At 36.4% G+C, this 12,635-nt stretch overlaps 1 protein-coding gene across 3 annotated transcripts in view; it reads left to right on the top strand.

Annotated features, from left to right (window-relative positions):
• The window catches only part of ECHDC1 (ethylmalonyl-CoA decarboxylase 1), a 54,734-nt gene that overhangs the window by 39,606 nt on the left and 2,493 nt on the right, over positions 1-12,635 (top strand). The window lies entirely within an intron of this gene.

The raw sequence follows: 12,635 nt of genomic DNA, 5'->3' as shown, positions 1-12,635 counted from the left end.
GATCTACGCTGTATCTGCTTTAGAGGGCACCCGAAGCCCAGTAATGCTGTGGTTCTTGCAGACTTCTGGAGATACTGCCTTGATGGTCTTGGAGAAGATCCGGAAGAATTCTCTGGATTACCAGGCAGAGACTCTTGTTCTCTTCCCTTACTTTTTCCCAAACAAATGAAATATCTCTCTCTCTCTCTCTCTCTCTGCTGAACCCCGTGGAGCTGAGGGTGGAGTGAACCAAGTAACCCTATGGCCACCACCACTAGGACTGTGCTGGGTCACATCTGAAGCTAGCACAGCACTGGATCTTGCCCAAGGCCTTGCATAACCACCCCCTGGATACCGCCTATGTTCACTTGAGGGACTAGGACTCTACACTCAGCAAGTGGGAAAGCCAGCCAGGCCTGTGTTCTTCCCTGCAGGGTGGTGATTTCCACTAGACTCTGGACAAGTCCAGAGGTACTGTCTGGGAGCCTGATACTACAGTCAAAAACTTTAGAAGTCTAGCTGGTGTTCTGACTTGCCTGAGCTGTAACTCAGACCACAAGATGTAGACCTTTCCAGTCTTTTCTCCCCTTTCCAAAAGTGGAAGAGTGTCACCCCATGGCCACTGTCACCACTGGCTCACAGGGAATACTGCCAAATGACCATTAATATTACAGTAAAAATCTGTTATCTAGTGTAGCCACCTTCATCAATAACCCTAGCTAGATCTTCAGGATCCCTTGCTGCAGCTTCTGTGTTAACCCTTACTGCTTCACTTTGCACCTTTATATTATCGAGATGACTTCTTTCCTTAAACCTCATAAACCAACCTCTGCTGGTGTCAAACTTTTCTTCTGCAGCTTCCTTACCTCTGTCAGCCTTTGTAGTGTTGAAGAGAGTTAGAGCCTTGTTCTGGATTAGCCTTTGGCTTAAGGAAATGCTGTGGCTGGTTTGGTCTTCTATCCAGACCACTAAAACTTTCTTCATATCAGCAATAAGACTGTTTCGCTTCCTTGTTATTCATGTGTTCACTGGATTAGCACTTTGAATTTCCTTCAAGAACTTTCCTGTTGTATTCACAACTTGGCTTTTACCCTGAATTTTAAGGTAATTACTTTCTGGCTTTCCTTTATAGTTTTATAAGCTAAATATTCTATAATAAATATATTTTTTATTTTTTTGACTTCATATAAATGGCATCATATAGTAGTAGAAATAGAATGAGAAAAGCTTCAGTATGCTAACTTATGAAAAACAGTAAATTTTATATTAATATTTTTTATAATTTATGACTCAGGTTTCCATTCATCAGTTAAAATATGTCGCTTCATGCTCACACAAATAGAGATTTTCCAGTTTTTTTGGTATATAAGACAGTTTACAGAAATCCTAGCCTCTTGAAAACTAGTGTTCAATAATGCACAAAATTCTTATGCACGATAAAAAAAAGTTATTTTATATGACAGTGCCCTCTGCTGTCATCAGTGCAGATTGCATTAGAATACTACTATTACATTTTATTCTGTGAGGAGGAAGCAGTCATTGGCTTTATGCTTGATATGAGACTAAACAGGAAATGCTCTATGTGTGAAAGTATTAAATGCATTCCTCACTTTACACTGAAATACAGGTAGTTATGAAATATATAATTTCAACACATATATAAATATAAAATGTATATCTAGTAATTAAAAGAATTTTAAGGCTGGGCACAGTGGGTCAGGCCTGTAATCCCAGCACTTTGGGAAATCGAGATGGGTGGATCATCTGAGGTCAGGAGTTCGAGACCAGCCTGGCCAACTTGGTGGAAACCCGTCTCTACTAAAAATACAAAAATGGTGGGCCCCCCGGGCATGGTGGCGGGCGCCTGTAATTCCAGCTACTCAGGAGACTGAGGCAGGAGAGTCACTTGAACCCGGGAGGCGAAGGTTGCAGTGAGCTGAGATCGTGCCACTGCACTCCAACCTGGGCAACAAGAGTGAGACTCTGTCTCAAAAAGAAAAAAAAAAAAGAATCTTAAGCTACATGCAAGTGTGCATTATTACACTGAAAAATCCTCTATGTAAAAGAAAATGAAAATTAAGACTTTTTAGATGTTGATTTGGAACAAGTGAAAACCCTCTAACATAGATTCCGGTGTTCATCTTTATTAGACTTTTGTACCATTCTTCATATTGATTTCTCATCTATGTTTAAGTGTAGTTAGAGTTTAGGACAAAAAAGCACAATAGCAGGAAAAATAATCAGAGATTATTTAATCCTTTAATACTGCTAAATTGCCTAGCTATCATTCTCTAATTGAAGAAAATGTAATGCATCCTAGACCTTCATTAAATATTTAATTTTATTTGTTACAAGATGTCTGAGGGTACTACCTACTCTCAGTATCTGGATATACCAGGTGCTTTTGTTGAGAAGCTTCTGATGAAAACTTATTCATTTTTGGACCAGCTTTTCTGAAAGTGGTGTCTGTTTATTAAACATATTTTAGCACCCACATGTGCTAGGCGCAGCCATTCACAAACCTTGTGTCTTGGCTTTTTGTTTCATTTTTCTAGTAGTATGTTTTTGTTATATTTTACAAAATTATTGGTCTGCAATCGATTAGAAAGTTTTTTAAAAAATTAAGAAGAAATTGATCCTTGACCAGAGAAATTTGACAAGCACTGTCCTACGCTACTCAGCCCTTTTAAAACCCACATACCAAAAGCAACTATAGTTCTTAAATGTTAGAGGCTAATAGAGAGGATTGCATACTGAATGAACTACATTACTAGCCCCAGTTTCCAGGAAGTGATGTCAGTACAAGTTCCTCTAGCTGATTTTTTCCCCTTAATTTTATCATTATCTCATCAGTTATTTTCTATGACAGATTGTTTTAATTATTTCCTAAGAATGTCTGCTTGTTCTAAAAAAACACCAAAAGCTTTCATAGCATTCGCTAAAATGATAAGTTCCTTCTTTATATGTGTTGGCCCTTTTCGCTTGTTTAACTTTCTTACCTTGGAGAATTGCCTGGAATTCACTCAACTGACATTTTCATCCGTGCCAATGGAAGTACTTCAGCAAATGGAGATACACTTAATATGAATACATAAAAGAAATGAACTCATGTAGCATTCTAACACTGTCCCCTTCCCCCAAAACCCTGTGAGCACCAGCTGGTAATAGATGTAATGTATACGTATGTCAGAAACAGTTCTACTTTGCATAGATAGACCCTCACTTGAGTCATACTTTTCATGTAAAATATTCCAAGAGAAAATGGCTTTTAAAAAACATTTTTAAAAGCAAAAGACTAACATGAATTAAAAATTGGTATTTCTCAATGGTCAGAATCTAGTCAAGCATTGTATTTCCCTTTTAGTGACAAAATTAATGTGAGGAAATGAAAAGCTAGAAATGTGGTAATATAGCCTCTCATTTTTTAATCCACCTTGACAAATTAAAGATATTTAGAATGAAATATAAATTAAGAAAATGCGAATACGTATGTTTTCTATTGCTGCTATAACAAACTACCACAAATTTTGTGGCTTAAAACAACACATTATTATCTCACAGATGTATAGGTCTGAAGTCCAGCTGGGCTCAGCTGGTTTTTCTAAACCTTGTGTCATGAGACCAAAATCTAAGTGTCAGTTGGAGTGGGCTCTGAAGACTCTAGGGGAGGATTCACTCCCAGGCTTATCCAGGTTCCAACTGGTAGAATTTGGTTACACGCACTTGAAGGACTGAAGTCCCTGTTTCCTTGCTGCCAGATCGGGGACGAGTCTTTCCTCCTGGAGATTTTCTGAATTCCTTCTCATGCTTTCCATGTGGCTCCGCCAGCAGTGGTGAGTCAAGTTCCTCTCATACTTTGAATCTCTCTTATTTATCCTTATGCTGCATTTCTCTGACTACAGCTGGAAAAATTTCTCTGCTTTTAAGTGTTCTCATGATTAGATTGGGTCCACTCAGATAATCCAGGATAATTTTCCTATTTTAAGGATTTAACTTTAGTTAACATTTGCAGTGTCTTTTGCCACGTATGGTAACACATGCACAGTTGCCAGGGATTAGGTCATCTCTTCAGGGCCAATCTACCTACCACGTATGGGCTTGGCATAGGGAATTTAATTGTCAGATTTGTTGCTAACTTTTATATTTCTATTTGATTGCCAGTGAAAAGTGATAACTTTGTGCTATATAAGCTTTTTAATTTTAAAAAACTTTATTCTTTTGTAATAGCACTTCATGTAAAACACAAACACATTTTACAGCTGTACAAAAGTATTGTTTTTTTATATCCTTATTCTATAAGCTTTTTCTATTTTTATTTTATTCATCTCTTTTAAAAGTTTTTTTTTTTTTTTTTTTTTTTTTTAATTAAAAGCTAAGACAAACACACACATTAGCCTAGGCCTACATACAGTCAGGATCATCCATATCATTGTCCTACCCCTCCACATATATCATTGTCCTACCCCTCCACATCTTACCCCATTGGAACATCTTCAGGGGCAGTAACATGCATGGAGCTGTGATCTCCTATGATGATAATGCTGTCTTCTGGAATTCCTCCTGAAGGACCTGCCTGAGGCTATTTTACATTTAATTTTCTACATATAAAAGTAAAAGAACACTCTAAAATAACATAAAAAGTATAGGTCAGGTGTGGTGGCTTATGCCTGTAATCCCAGCATTTTGGAAGGCCAAGGCAGGAGGATTGCTTGAGCTCAGGAGTTGGAGACCAGCCTGGGCAACATAGGTGAGACACAAAAAATAAAAAAAATAGCCAGGCATGGTGGCACAGGACTGTAGTCCCATTACTGGGGGAGGATGAGGCAGGAGGATCGCTTGAGGCCAGGAGGTCAAGGCTGCATTGAGCCATTATGGCACCACTGCACTCCAGGCTGGGGGACAGAGTGAGACCCTTTCTCAAAAAAAAAAAAAAAAAAGTATAGTACAGTAAATACCTGAAGCATTAACATGGTCATTTATTATTATCAAGTATTATGTAATGTACACAATTGTATGTGCTATACTTCTGTACAGGTAGCAGTGCAGTAAGTTTGTTTTTAACAGGATCACCACAAAAATGTGAGTAAAGCATTGTTCTATGACATTACAATGGCGATGATGTCACCAGGCTATAGAAATTTTTCAGTCCCATTATAATCTTATGGGACCATTGTCATACAGCCCATTGCTGACTGAAATGTTGTTATTCAATGCATGACTGTATACCTAATTTATAAAGGATTCTCTGATACAGACATTATTTTAAACATAATTATACCTGTAGTATGGATGGTTAGCTTGGTTTCAAGATCAAGATTCCAGAATGTGCTTCAGGAAGTACTTAAAACACTCATTCCTAGATTCTACTTTCTAATTCCAGTTATTCTAAAAACACGGGAAAATAGAGAAAAATCTCTCAAAACCACCTTAGAAAATAGAAAGTGACAAACTCAGACTGCTTGGCTTTTAGCATCAACTTTTGGCAAAAAAAAGCATGTACACATTTTTGTATGTCTAATATTTAATATTTTACTATTGAATTTGGTGTGAGAGAGAAACTGGAATTGTATTTTTTAATTTTTAATTTTGAAATAACTACAAACTTGCAGAAAAGGCATGAGAGTAATACAAATAATTTCCCTGTGCCATTCATTCAGGTCCAACAATTTTTAACATTTTGCTATTGTGTTTTGTGTATCATATATTTTTTTCACCCAGACTAAGGATAAATAAAGTATTGTACTGTGTCCAGAAGTTACTTACATTAGTTCACTGTTGTTTTTGTTGTTTTTCCTTCTTTGATGTTGAATTGGTCTTGGGTGAATGGTCTCGTTGTCTGAGGTGTTATCCGAGCTGTTTGTCTCACAATCAAGAAAATTAAGGGTCGTGAACACAAGGGGGAGGTTGGAGTCAAAGTTTAATAAGTGAAAGAAGAAAACTCTTTGTAGTGGAGAGGGGGCCCGAGTGCGTTGCTGTTTTTACATTTGAATCCAAAAGCTTTTATAAGAAACTCCCCTCATCTCTGTAGCTATTTGTGTAACTCTCCTTATCTCTGCAGCTGTGGGTATGTCTTGGGTAAGCACAAAGTGAAGCTTCTCTTGTTTGTGTAACTGCAGGTCTGTTTCAGGTAAGCCCACCCGCCATTCCTGTGCAAGTTCCCACAGAGCCTACCATGTATATGCCTGAAAAGGGGAGGAACCTTTTTCCTGGAAGCCTCCTGATCACACAAAGGGAAAAAGGCTTCTCTGTTGGGCCTTGCTTTCTTATTAGTGTAGTTGCAGTTTCGTTTTTCCCCAGGCTGTTGTGTTTGTGCCTGTAGCTGTGATTTTTCAGGCTATTTCTCTAAGGACTAGCCTTAGCTGTCTACCTGATTTTTCCTTTTCTTCTCCCTCAATGTGATTTCATTTGAAAATACCTTGCTTTAGTTTTTGCATTCAGTTTAAATTTTTTCCCTTGTTTCCAGCCTTATGTCTTGAATATGTTAGAATGTTGTAGTGAATAACTTTATGTATACTTTTTAGCAATACTAATGGCATATCTTAAGGATAAACACTAGAAATAGGATTGCTGAATCAAAAGTTAAATAAATATTAATGAGTTAATGAATATTTATTAATTATTGCCAAATTTTCTTCCATAAGAGATAGACAAGTCTTGCATTCCCTCTAGTCTGTTTCACTTAGCCTTGTCAACAGAGCCTACTATTAAGCTTTTGAATTTGCCAATTTCATGGGTAAGGAACAATATTTCAGCATAGTTTTAATAGGCATTTCTTTCTTTTCTTTTTTCTTTTTTTTCTTTTTGAGGCAAGGTCTTGCTCTGTCTCACCCAGGCTGGGGTGTATAGTGGTACAATCGCTGCTCACTGCAACTTGTGCCTCTAGGGCTCAAGTCATCCTCCCACCTCAGCCTCTGGAGTAACTGGGACTACAGGCGTGCACCACCACACTTGGCTAATTTTTGTATTTTTTGTAGAGACGAGGTTTCGTCATGTTGCCCAGGCTGGTCTCAAACTTGTGAGCTCAGGCGATCCACAGCCTCCCAAAGTGCTGGGATTGCAGACATGAGCCACTGCGCACAGCCTATTTCTGTTAAAATGAAGTTGATTATAGTTTCATATGTCTTAAGGACCATTAAAAAAATTTTTTTTGGTGAATTATTTATTCATATTTTGCTTATTTCTCAACAGGATATTTGTTTTTTTCCTTCAATTTCTTAAAGTTCTTCAAGTATTAGGGATGTCATTATCTATGAAATGTTTTGCATATGTTTGCTCAGCTTGTTTTTTGACTTTGCTTGTTTTTTGTTTTTATTCTTTTTTGCCATGCAAGCGTTTTTAAAAAAACATGGTCCACTTTGGGAGGCCGAGGCAGGTGGATCACGAGGTCAGGAGTTCGAGACCAGCCTGGCCAATATGGTGAAACCCTGTCTCTACTAAAAATATAAAAAAAATTTAGCCAGGTGTGGTGGCACGCCTGTAGTCGCAGCTACTCTGGAGGCTGAGGCAGGAGAGTCACTTGAACCTGGGAGGCGGAGGTTGCAGTGAGCCAGGATCGTGCCACTGCACTCCAGCCTGGGCAATGGAGTAAGGCTCCATCTAAAAAAAAACAGACACACACACACAAAAGTAGTCATATCTATCAATCTTTTTAAAAGTTGCATCTGGATTTCGAGTGGTAGTTTAAAAGCCTTTCCATATACCAAGGTTATAGAAAAGTTCATGCGTGTTTCTTCTAGTACTTGAATGGTTTTGTTTTACATTTATATATCTAATCCATTTTGAGCTTATTTTCATGTGTGCTGTAATGGATCTTGTTTCATTTTTTTTTCCAAATGGCAATTTGTCCCAACACTATATGTTTTAGAAAGCCTTCTGTGTTCCAGTGATTTGAGGTAACACCTGATCATGTACTAGATTTCCACTTGCAGTTAGGTCTGTTGGGAGATTTTCTGTTGGTCTGTTGTTTCCAATTTTTCTCTAAAATGATTAATGCTGTGATAATTACCTTAAGCAAAAGGCTTTATCCACATTTCAGATTATTTCCTGAAAATAAATCATGTAAGTAGCACAAATACTTAATGAAAGGATATGCAGTGTTCAAGGCTTTTGATAATAGCCACGTTATCTTCTAGGAAAGATTCTACCAATTTATATTACCACTAGCAGAAAGTAAGTGTCTATTTGAGAGCATCCTTTCTTACAATGAGTATAATCTTTTAAGATATCTTTTATAATTTTGATAATCAAAAATTAAATTTTATTTGCCTTTTTAGAGATTTTTGGTGATACATAAATTTTCATGTTGGTTGATTTATATGTGTATGAATTCTCTGCATTTTCTTTTCCCATTTCTCCTTTGGGGTATTGAGCTGTTTATATGCCAGATGAAAAGCACATTTTTATTTCTTTATCTCCCTAGTGAAATAAAATTCTCAACTATCCAATTTAGAGCCTGCCTATCTAATTTGTTTTCAATCTCTAATGCTGTTTTCATGAATATAAATAACCCTCAGCCAAGGTATTAGCATTTCCAGCTGTTACCCATTAGTTCAAAATATATTATAAAGAAAGGAAGCTGTAAACATTCTTATCCCAAGGGAACTTACACAGTAGCCTTTTGCACTTTGGGAGGCCAAAGTGGGTGGATCACCTGACGTAAGGAGTTGGAGACCAGCCTGGCCAACATGGTGAAACCTCGTCTATACTAAAGATACAAAAATTAGCCGGGCGTGGTGGCGGGCACCTGTAATCCCAGCTACTTGGGAGGCTGAGGCAGGAGAATCACTTGAACCCAGGAGGCAGAGGTTGTGGTGAGCCGAGATTGTACCACTACACTCCAGCCTGGGCAACAGAGTGAGACTCCGTCTCAAAAAAAAAAAAAAAAAATACTGGCTTCATAAATAAAGTACAATATTACACACACTTGCACACACACAAATAAATGCATGCAGACACACAATCCCGCCCCCACCCCAATTCGAAAATAACAAATCCCATGATTTGGAAGTAACTTTACTCTGAATAGGAGATGTCCACCTCAGGAAGCAGTCACACTGCCCATGTTGCTTTATTTTGTAGTTACCACATTTCTTGGAAGTTCTTACTTTAGAGCTGTGACATCAAGAAAATCTACCTGTGATCATGCCAGGATTACCAAATGTTAAAATCAGACTTCAATATCACAAAACATTTTTATATCTGCTCCCCCCTCACAACCACACAACAAATAAAAGTTTTCACGCATTCGACTATATACCTTCTTACTCAAGCAGTCTGTTTGCATATAATGAATGGAAACTCATGAAGCCAATCATCTGAGACTTGGAAATCAGAAAGGTGAGATTATAGGGAGAATTTTTGGGTTCTTTCTCTTTTCCATAGTTTGTTTTGTGATGTTACAGATGGTAGAAAACAAAAGGGAGAACGTACCAGGAAAATATATGTGTGAACAAGTAAGTTTATGTTCGAGGCATAACTTTAAAGTATTGTTTGTGGTCAGAGATGCTGTTGCTAATTCTATAATTTTCTATGCTATATTTCCCCATGCGAGCAAGCTTACTTTGTTGTCTTTGGCCCTTTATGCAATCAATGTAAAAGGACTAGCAGTTTCTGGCCCTACACTAAAGCTTATTTATATTTAAATCAGTGATTCCAAACTTTAAATGTATAACATCATGTTAATTTTGTAACATCAATGGTTTTCTTTAAAATTTCAAGGTATTTCTTTTGTTACTTGTATTGGACAGTTCTAAGAAATCTTAGAGGGATAACTGTCTTACCTGTTTTTTAAAAAAGATCAGCTTGCAATCTTCTGCTTCAACCGTATCTGTAGTAGAATACAGCATTATTTCTAACTTTATTTGGCAATATAAAAATTGAATATTTCTTGTGCTCTCCATTTATAAAACCAACATCGAAGAAGAGTTTGCTGGACAGTGTTGAGTATATAGCTCTTTGAATATTTTAGAGATTATGTGATTTTAGTCCAGGGGACAACTTTATACTGCTTCACTGTTGTTATACTACTTCACTACTGTTATTTTTACGGACCTATCAATACCACCAACTTAATAGTATTAAAAGCCAGTATACATAGAGTTTATTATGTATCAGACTACAAAATATATACAAGTTTTATATTTCCAAATAAAAGTAGGTAATACTGTATATTCTCTTGTAGATGTGTTTGAGGCAATTTCCCACAGATTTTTTTAAAACATACAGACACACTCTATAAAAGAATTGTGGAGTACATATGTTCAAATTATCTATTCAGAGATGCAGAGATGTTAAGTAACTTCCTAAGATCTAGAGATGAATCTTCCTCTCCTCTTTGTACCACGTTTCTTTTGCCTTTGCTGTATTTTACAATGTGTGATATGTAGCCAGTCTAGTGGCCATCCTAGGATTTCAAGCCCAGCAGTCTGGCTTCTGAGTGTATGCACTTCACATCAAAGCTGTACACTCTTCCAATTCAATTATTTATATTTCCATCCTTCATCACAGAATTTACTAGAAGTACCTTGCTTTAATAATCAACATTACAAAAAGGCTGTTTTTTTGCAACTTTTCCACTAAAAACTTCCTATTTTAGTAAAATTTGGTAATTTCTTTTTAGAATGTTCTTGAATACATTTGTTCAAAGACCTGAAACTTAAGAGTTAACTCATCAAAAAGTAGTAACTCACTGAACAGTCCTTCCTGGTATCATCGACAGTTGACTTTGTATCACCTGTCAAAGGTGAAACTCTTTCCCCAGTTATGAGTAGTCTTTCTTATAACATTGTTTCATCCAGACAGTAGTAACAAGAAATATATCCACATTTGATTAATCTCATCTCCTTTGCCCCAGGATGTCAGAGGAAATTTTAAACATTGCCAATGATTATACTATCAAACAGAAGACACTTATCATTCTTTTACTTGTCAAAAAAGCAAGTTTAATATGGTTTTATAAATTGAGTCTGTCATAAGTCTTCAAAATTATAAGAGCTAAGTCTTCCATTACGCTACATAGATTATCCCTTGCAATAATTGTATTACCAGGTAACTGCATCTAAACTCTAGAAAGAATTAGTGTATAATCCTGTAGGGTCTATCAGTTAACTATATTGGGATATATCTTGTTAATATAATAATGTCCTTCTTAAATTAGGTTTTTCAGCATTTTAAATTTTATATTTAAACTTTCATTTTTAGGTTAAAAACGTCTTGTAAAGGTTACCATCTGAATGCTCTGTTTATTATTGGAAACTACTTGTGTTCTTTTGTCACCAATGAATTTTTGGTCATATTTATTTAATATATATTTAATGTATATCAGTACACAAGCACACCCGAGGTATACAGTTTGCAAAGAATGGATGTTAGATTTTGATCACAAAAGGTATTTTTACAAAGATAACCTCGAGATTTGTTGGAGTTGTAAAATATGATTCCAAAAGACACAGTTTACCTTATAAAATAAGGCAAATGGAAAAAAATCACCATAGAGATGATTTTTCTTTAGAAGCAAATAATTCCAAATATGAAAGTGCTTACATAGGTAATCACTTTTGTTGTCATAAGCTCATCTACATTATTCCAACATCCAGGACTTTAACCAGTTTTTATGTTCAGCTGATTCTAAATGAATTTATTCCTGGCATAGTCCTTTACTCCATTATAGGCACAGCTCGGAACCAATTCTAGGATTCAATTCAGAACAGTTACATATTTAATGTATTATGTAAAAAGCTTTATAAGATTGGGTTCAATACTGACAATTCCTATTTCTAAGAATATTAGACATTATTTCTGTAATTTCTATTCCTTTTGATATTGTTTTCTGTTTAACAAGGCAGTACTCCTCTTACAATATTGTGATAAATTCAGATTTTTATAAGACTTGTTATTTTTTCCTCTCAATTTTAAAATTATTTCTTGAAAACTATTATTTTTCATAGCTATTTGCCTCTAGAAGCAATTGTTCATAATGGAGGCATATTTTCCTTTGCAGAAATTCACAACTGTGAAGACAAAGTTTCCCAGTGAGTTAGTAAGTGGGCATTTGTCAGAATTCTCTCGGTTCAAAGACTGAGTTTTTTGTTCTTAGTGCTAATAGAACCAAATCACCTGCATTTGAGTATTTAACACGTTGGAAAGCCAAACCAACTTAAGGTCTTCTTTTTTCTAATGTGTAATTTGAAAGTCAAAGCTTCTTGAAGCATGCAGTCAAAATAAAACGCATGGGCAGCATTTCCTAAATCGTGTAGCTTTACTCAGTCTGTTGCACTGGCAAATGTGAGGCTGTTTGCTATGCCCACCAATTTCTTTGTTAACTCCCCTTTGTTGTTATACTTTCTTATTAATCATCCTATTCATAAAAATCCCATGATTGGGGAAAATGAACCCGTTAGCGAAACTCACTGCTATCAGTCTAATCCAAGCCACTATCAATAACTTTCTTACTGGTATCCCCGCTTCCACCTTGCCTAGCTATTATGTGTACCATGAAGATAACTGAAGCCAACCTGCCTGGGTTTAAGTCCTAACTCTGCAATAGCTGTATTGCCAGTTCCTTAAAAAACTGGTATAAAGAGCTTTGAAATGCTAAATAAGCTCTTCATGCACATGGCAACTAGAGCAGCCCTTGTAAAATGTCAGATGCTAATGCT

Source organism: Nomascus leucogenys, chromosome 3 (genome assembly GCF_006542625.1).
Source record: "Nomascus leucogenys isolate Asia chromosome 3, Asia_NLE_v1, whole genome shotgun sequence".
Lineage (NCBI taxonomy): Eukaryota > Metazoa > Chordata > Mammalia > Primates > Hylobatidae > Nomascus > Nomascus leucogenys.
This window is presented reverse-complemented; position numbering and strand designations above follow the sequence as displayed.